Source organism: Triticum aestivum, chromosome 6B (assembly GCF_018294505.1).
Source record: "Triticum aestivum cultivar Chinese Spring chromosome 6B, IWGSC CS RefSeq v2.1, whole genome shotgun sequence".
Lineage (NCBI taxonomy): Eukaryota > Viridiplantae > Streptophyta > Magnoliopsida > Poales > Poaceae > Triticum > Triticum aestivum.
This window is the reverse complement of record NC_057810.1, coordinates 569133574-569139839: the sequence shown is the minus strand read 5'-3', so window position 1 is coordinate 569139839 and position 6266 is coordinate 569133574. Positions and strand designations below refer to the sequence as shown.

At 53.9% G+C, this 6266-nt stretch overlaps 1 long non-coding RNA gene across 1 annotated transcript; it reads left to right on the top strand.

Moving 5' to 3' along the window:
• The first annotated feature begins 3618 nt into the window (after positions 1–3618).
• On the top strand, positions 3619–4038 carry LOC123134437 (uncharacterized). Its single transcript, XR_006465646.1, has 3 exons — positions 3619–3665; positions 3770–3895; positions 3991–4038. It is a non-coding gene; the product is annotated as an uncharacterized lncRNA (long non-coding RNA).
• The last annotated feature ends 2228 nt before the right edge of the window (positions 4039–6266 follow it).

Below are 6266 nucleotides of genomic sequence, written 5' to 3'. Positions count from 1 at the left end.
ATGCGGGACGGGGCCCCTAGGGGGTAGCAATGCCACCGGAGCATCGTACCGGGCCCTGATACATGCGGGGTGGTGTTGTGGCATGTCCGAAGAGGTGGCACGCGTCTCCGGGGTGTGGCCACCGTCACGGACGGTGCCGCCGCCGGCACTTGGAGGGGGGAAACGGACGCATCAGGTCTACATGGAGTGGATTTAACTGTGGGTTTAGCCCGGATGTTGCTCCCCAGTGTCCCTCTAGGCCGATCCGACACAACCGGGTGGAGAGGTCCACTGGTCAAAGCCCGTCCGTGGGAAGTCAAAGGGCTAGATCTCGTGGTCAAACGCTACAGGATTAGGCGGGACGGGGGCCCTGGGGGTAGCAATGCCACTGGAGCGTCGCACCGGGCCCTCATACATGCGGGGTGGTGTTGTGGCATGTCCGAAGAGGCGACACGTGTCTCCGGGGCGTGGCCCCCCTCACGGACGGCCATGCCGCCGGCACCGGGAGGGGGGAAACGGACGCGTCGGGTCTACACGGAGTGGATGTAGCTGTGAGTTTGGCCCGGATGTTGCTCCCGGGTGTCCCTATGGGCTGAACTTATACAACCGGCTGGAGAGGTCCACTGGTCAAAGCCCGTCCGTGGGAAGTCACAGGGCTAGATCTCGTGTTCAACCGCTCCAGGGTTAGGCGGGACGGGGCCCCTGGGGGTAGCTATGCCACCGGAGCGTCGTATCGGGCCCTGATACATGCGGGATGGTGTTGTGGCATGTCCGAAGAGGTGACACGCATCTCCGGGGTGTGCCCCCGTCACGGACGTCGCCGCCGTCGGCACCTGGAGGGGGGAAACTGCCGCGTCGGGTCTACACGGAGTGGATTTAGCTGTGGGTTTGGCCTGGATGTTGCTCCCGGGTGTCCCTATGGGCTGAACTAACACAACCGGGTGGAGAGGTCCACTGGTCAAAGCCCGTCCGTGGGAAGTCAAAGGGCTAGATCTCGTGGTCAAACGCTACAGGATTAGGCGGGACGGGGGCCCTGGGGGTAGCAATGCCACTGGAGCGTCGCACCGGGCCCTCATACATGCGGGGTGGTGTTGTGGCATGTCCGAAGAGGCGACACACGTCTCCGGGGCGTGGCCCCCCTCACGGACGGCCACGCCGCCGGCACCGGGAGGGGGGAAACGGACGCGTCGGGTCTACACGGAGTGGATGTAGTTGTGTTCAAGGTGTCTCCACATGGTAAGCTACCGGACCCGAACGATGATGATTACTACAACATAAACCCCATGACATACGAGGGAGTGTTCTTTCAAGAGGAACATGATGACGTGGTCCGAAACAAGGAGGGTGATGACTTGGGTTATGTTGACCTGGACCCAAATGACGACGACGCACGGATTGATGGTGAGGCAGTTGTGAATCAAAGAGACATAATTATGCTTGAAAAGTTAAATGAAGACGCTGACGCTGATGATGAGGAAGAGCCTCCACCTCCGTCAGACAACGAAGAAGATATGCGGGATAGTGACGATGAGGATGAGACCGGTCGATAAATAGATTATAATAGTGATGATTCATATGGGTTCTAGAAAATGTATGTTCTTTTAATAATGTGCTCTTCCGTTATTAATGTCTTTCCTGTATGCTTGTTTTTTTTATATCCTTACTAATTGTTTATTCTCTTCTCAATGCAGGTTTGCTAATCATGGGCAAGTCCAGCGGTGCCAGTTTCCTCAGTAAACTCAAAGGAGGACTTACTCGGAGTGGACGGGCCCACAAGGTTCCCTCCCGACTACGCGAGGATGGCACCTCACAGGGAGGTGGAGGGGTCGGGGGAGGAGACCCTAGAGGAGGAGGGGGTGGGGCGAGAGCCCCTAGAGGACAAGGAGGTGGGGGTAGAGGCAACCGGGCCAAAAAACTCCGGGCCGTGTCCGAAATAGGAGGGTCTTCTTCGATGCCCTCCTATGCTGATGCAGCTTCTGAGTCTGAGGAGGAGGAGTATATTCCTGATGTCAAGGAGGAGGAGGGTGAGGAGGAGGAGGCCGAGGAGGAGGAGGCCGAGGAGGAGGCTGAGGAGGAGGGCGAGGAGGGTGGAGGGGAGGTTGACCCCGAGTTGTGGGGTGACTTGCCACCGGGTGCTCCGCAGGGGTGGCTGCGTGGTAATGCCGGAGTACCTACACCACCTTCTATCGAGGCGGACAAGTGGCTCATTGAACCTGCGGGGACAGAGTAAGTGCATCTCAATCATACTTTCAACACATGACAACATTTTTTTATTGTACACATGGCAACCCTTTGATTCTTTTGCAGTAACTGGATCCTTCACGGAAAGGGCCGTAAACCGAACGGCCTTCTCACTGTCCTGTTGAAGTAGTTTTGGCCTGGCCTATTCTGCCCGCGGCCAGACAGGGACCCACAACTGCGTACTTTGGCCACAAGCTGGGCCCACTACGAGGCTTGCAGTAACGCGGAGTACGGGACGGCCGCTAAGGCCGTGATCACCAAATTTTGGGTAAGTTCCCTTTTGAATCACTTGTCTTTAGTTTCGTTCATAGTTTATCATTGAATCACTCAACTCATGCCTTGTTTGCTTCTGGTTTATGCATGATTGCAGCAACTCTATAGAGTTCTTGACGAGCACAAGGCCAGAGCCGACGTGGTCTTACTTGCGTCTGCAAAGAAGAAAGCTCGTCAGTTGTAGTACGAGGTGCGTTGGGTTGCCGTCTCACAGTACTACCACATCTACCTGCAACAAAAGATGACCAAAACTCAAGCACAGAGGCAAAAAATTACCATGAGTAGGGAGCAGTTCATGATGGTAACTATTACTGACTTTTCATTGTTTCAAGGAGTCAACTATATGTTTCGTGCTCACATGTCATGCTTCCAAAATTTGCATAGGTTGTTCCTCGTTGGTGCTATGGAAGGCATGACGGATGGATGTGTTTGGTGGATAGGTGGGTCGGTGACGATCCAGAGTTTGTTGCCAAGAGCATCAAGGCCCGGGCTAACTGTGGAAAAGACGGGACACACGACCAAGGAAACAGGAACCACTGGGGCTTCAAGGCCATGAAGGTATATCTATATGAAAGATGCATTTTGGTTCTTCTTTACCGTCATGTTCTTATGTATGGCTAACTTATGTTTGACGTTGCAGGAGGACAAGTTACAGAGGCCGCTCTCAGACATGGAGTTGTGGAAGCTGGCCCGCGAGCGGAGTGATCGCAAGGAGGGTGAGAGCCAGTACTACGGCAACACCGAGCAACACCTGGAGTCTTACACTCAGAACTATCAGAAGTTGCATCCGGATGTTCCCGTTCCTGAGGTAGCCCAGTCTCAGATCGACGACATGGCGGTGGTGGCCATCCAGGGTAAGTCCCATGGCCGGTATCCGTGTTTCGATGGCTTGATCACTCCTCGATCTCGTACACACGGCTTCGAGCTACCAACCCGAGCCCGTTAGAGAGTACGGGGCGTTCGCAGCCTCCCTTAGTCCGCCAACGTGCTGTAAGTACTTCCCCTTATCTTCTTTGTCTCTATCTTTCTTAGTTTATTTTCATCACTTCCACTTAGAAACAACCTCAATTTTGTAGGCATATCAGGCCTTTCTCGAGCATAGGCATATTGAGGTGAGGGAGTAGTTGCAACGAGTGAAGGCAAACGATGATTACAGCCGTCAAGTGATGGCGGTTAGTTTTGCCCTCTTAAACCAAGCTCAAATTTGCACTTTTATTCCTTCTGACTTTGTTGATCACGGCTTGTTTCTAAGTGGACTTGTTTAACTAACATCCAGGCTATGTTGGCGTCTTGGACTAACCGCACGGAGCCACCACAAGTTGGACCCCCACCACCACCTGCGGGAGACGCCCCACACATTCCCACGTTCGAGGAATGGCTGGCACTAGGCGGTGATACTCCGGTTAGTAAATTTGCCTAACTAATGATAAACTAGTTCTCGTTCATTCAACACTATCATGTCATATTTACCGTTAGAATCTTCTTTCAAACATGTAGGGGACCGGTGGCTCGACTCCTGCTCCGTCGACCCCAGTCACTCCGATCTGGCAGAGTGATGGTAGTCGCGGTGGCGGTTTTGGCGGAGGTGGACTTGGCGGTGGCGGTTTTGGCGGAGGTGGACTTGGTGGTGGTGGTGGTTTTGGCGAAGGTGGACTTGGCGGAGGTGGTGGTTTTGGCGGAGGTGGACTCGGTGGTGCTTGATGTCGATGATGATTCCGTGTATGCGGCCGTTGTGCCATGTCTTTCATGTTTCAACTTTTATGATGTTTCATGTCTTGCAATACTCTTATGTTCGTGGACTTTCGTCGGTGATGATCTTTAGATGATGAACTTGACTATGTTTAAATGATGTTGATGAACTGTTATATTTCATATTATTCTGTTTTGAAATGTTGTCAAATGAATTGGAAAAGAGAAAACAGGGAAAAAAAACTATGCCTACGGCAAAGCCGTCGGCATAGATACGCTCAGGAGCCACGGAGGTAAATCTATGCCGACGGCTTTGCCGTAGGCATAGCCCTGCCGCCAGGTTAAACCAGGGGGCGACACGTGGCAAAGATATGCCTCCTGAGCCGCCAACAGTTTTGACGGCACCGTCCGTTGCCGTCAGATGGAAACCTACGCCGACGGCTAAACTATGCCGACGGCTGCGCCAGGGCCGTCGGCATACCCCCCTATGCCGACGGCATTATTATGCCGACGGTCTGACAGGAGTACGCTGACGTGATCTACACTGACGGGGCTATGCCGACGGCAGCCGTCGGCATAGATCTATGCCGACGGCTTGGGGGCCTATGCCGACGGCCCTTGGCCGTAGGCATAGCCCGCGAGTCCGGTAGTGATGACTGGTGGAACATCGAAGATTCTTGCCCAGATTGGCATGTGGGCGATCTCAACATCGCCCGGCGGAGAGGATCCGTCAGTACGTACCATGAGGAAGGGGTCGCCTCTGTGCGTCCATGGGCCATTTGTCGAGGATGAAGCGAAGATCGCCCTCCCTCTCGAACTCCATCAGGTAGCGGTTGTTCTTCAGCTGTGTGTAGCGGAGTCGTCCTCGAAGCCCCCACTTGTCCTTGAGCTCCTTGAAGAGGCCTCCTGCAATGAAGGCCTGCATGGAGAGGAAGAGTCCAATCGCCAGCCACCTGGAACGCATCGCCTCCCTCGCCCTGGAGAGATCCAGGACAACCACGTCGCCGCCGTCAGCCTCCATGGCCGCCCGTCCCTGATTCCTGGACGAGCTACCACGCAACAACTTGAGGAAGACTCCTTCTCCCAACTTGCACGAGCCAACCTCCTCAGGCCCGTTCGCCGCCTCCTTCCCCTTCCCCTCGTCACGGTTCGCCATTGATGGGTTTGTGGTGGTTAAGGAACGAAGAAAGAGATGCAAAGAACCATCCGAACTCATCGTGCCTTTTAAAGGCTCTTCTTGTGTCCTCGGAGAAAGAGATGCAAAGAACCATCCGAACTCATCGTGCCTTTTAAAGGCTCTTCTTGTGTCCTCGGAGAAAGAGATGCAAAGAACCATCCGAACTCATCGTGCCTTTTAAAGGCTCTTCTTGTGTCCTCGCGCCTTCTGTATTTTGGGCCATGATCTCTGAGTGGTGATCCGCCCCATACCTATCTTTGTTGATTGAATCTCCTTGATCCGATCCCCATCTGAAAGAGCTGCCCATGGAGGTGCCTGATCCCTTTCCTTTCGCATGATTTCTTTCCCCTTCCCGTGATTCTAAGATCCCTCCTCCCTTATCTGGAGGATCTGTATCATTGGAACACGAGATCCCCAATGGCCTTCCTCTGCTTTCCTTCGATCCCAGCCCATGCCTCAGATCTTCTCTCATGGTACGCATCTTGTCTTTGATTTTATTCAGCGCATCAACACCATGGATCTGGCCTATTCTCTCTTCTCCATGCAGATCTCCTGCGATCTGATCCCTCTTCGAGGCCAGCTTTTTGATCGCCTTCCTAGTCTGGAGCCAAGCCTCTCGAAGACCCAAGGGGTCTGCTTCCTTCTCGCAATCTATCCTCTCTCCTCTCTGATCCCGGGATCTCGCCGGCGGCAAGCCCTTCTTGGTTCCGCTCGGGAATCGCCTCCCAGTCGCCTCGACAGGGGCTCCGTAAGTTCCGCTCGTTGTCATTTTTTCTGATGCCTCGAACTAGACTTAGTTTTTCTTGCCTTCTGTTCTAATCGCACTTCATGTCAAAGATGTCCCTCGGGTGCTTGAAATCATCGTGCAACAACAAAGCTTCCCCGTGTGGTTAATCTGAAATTCTTG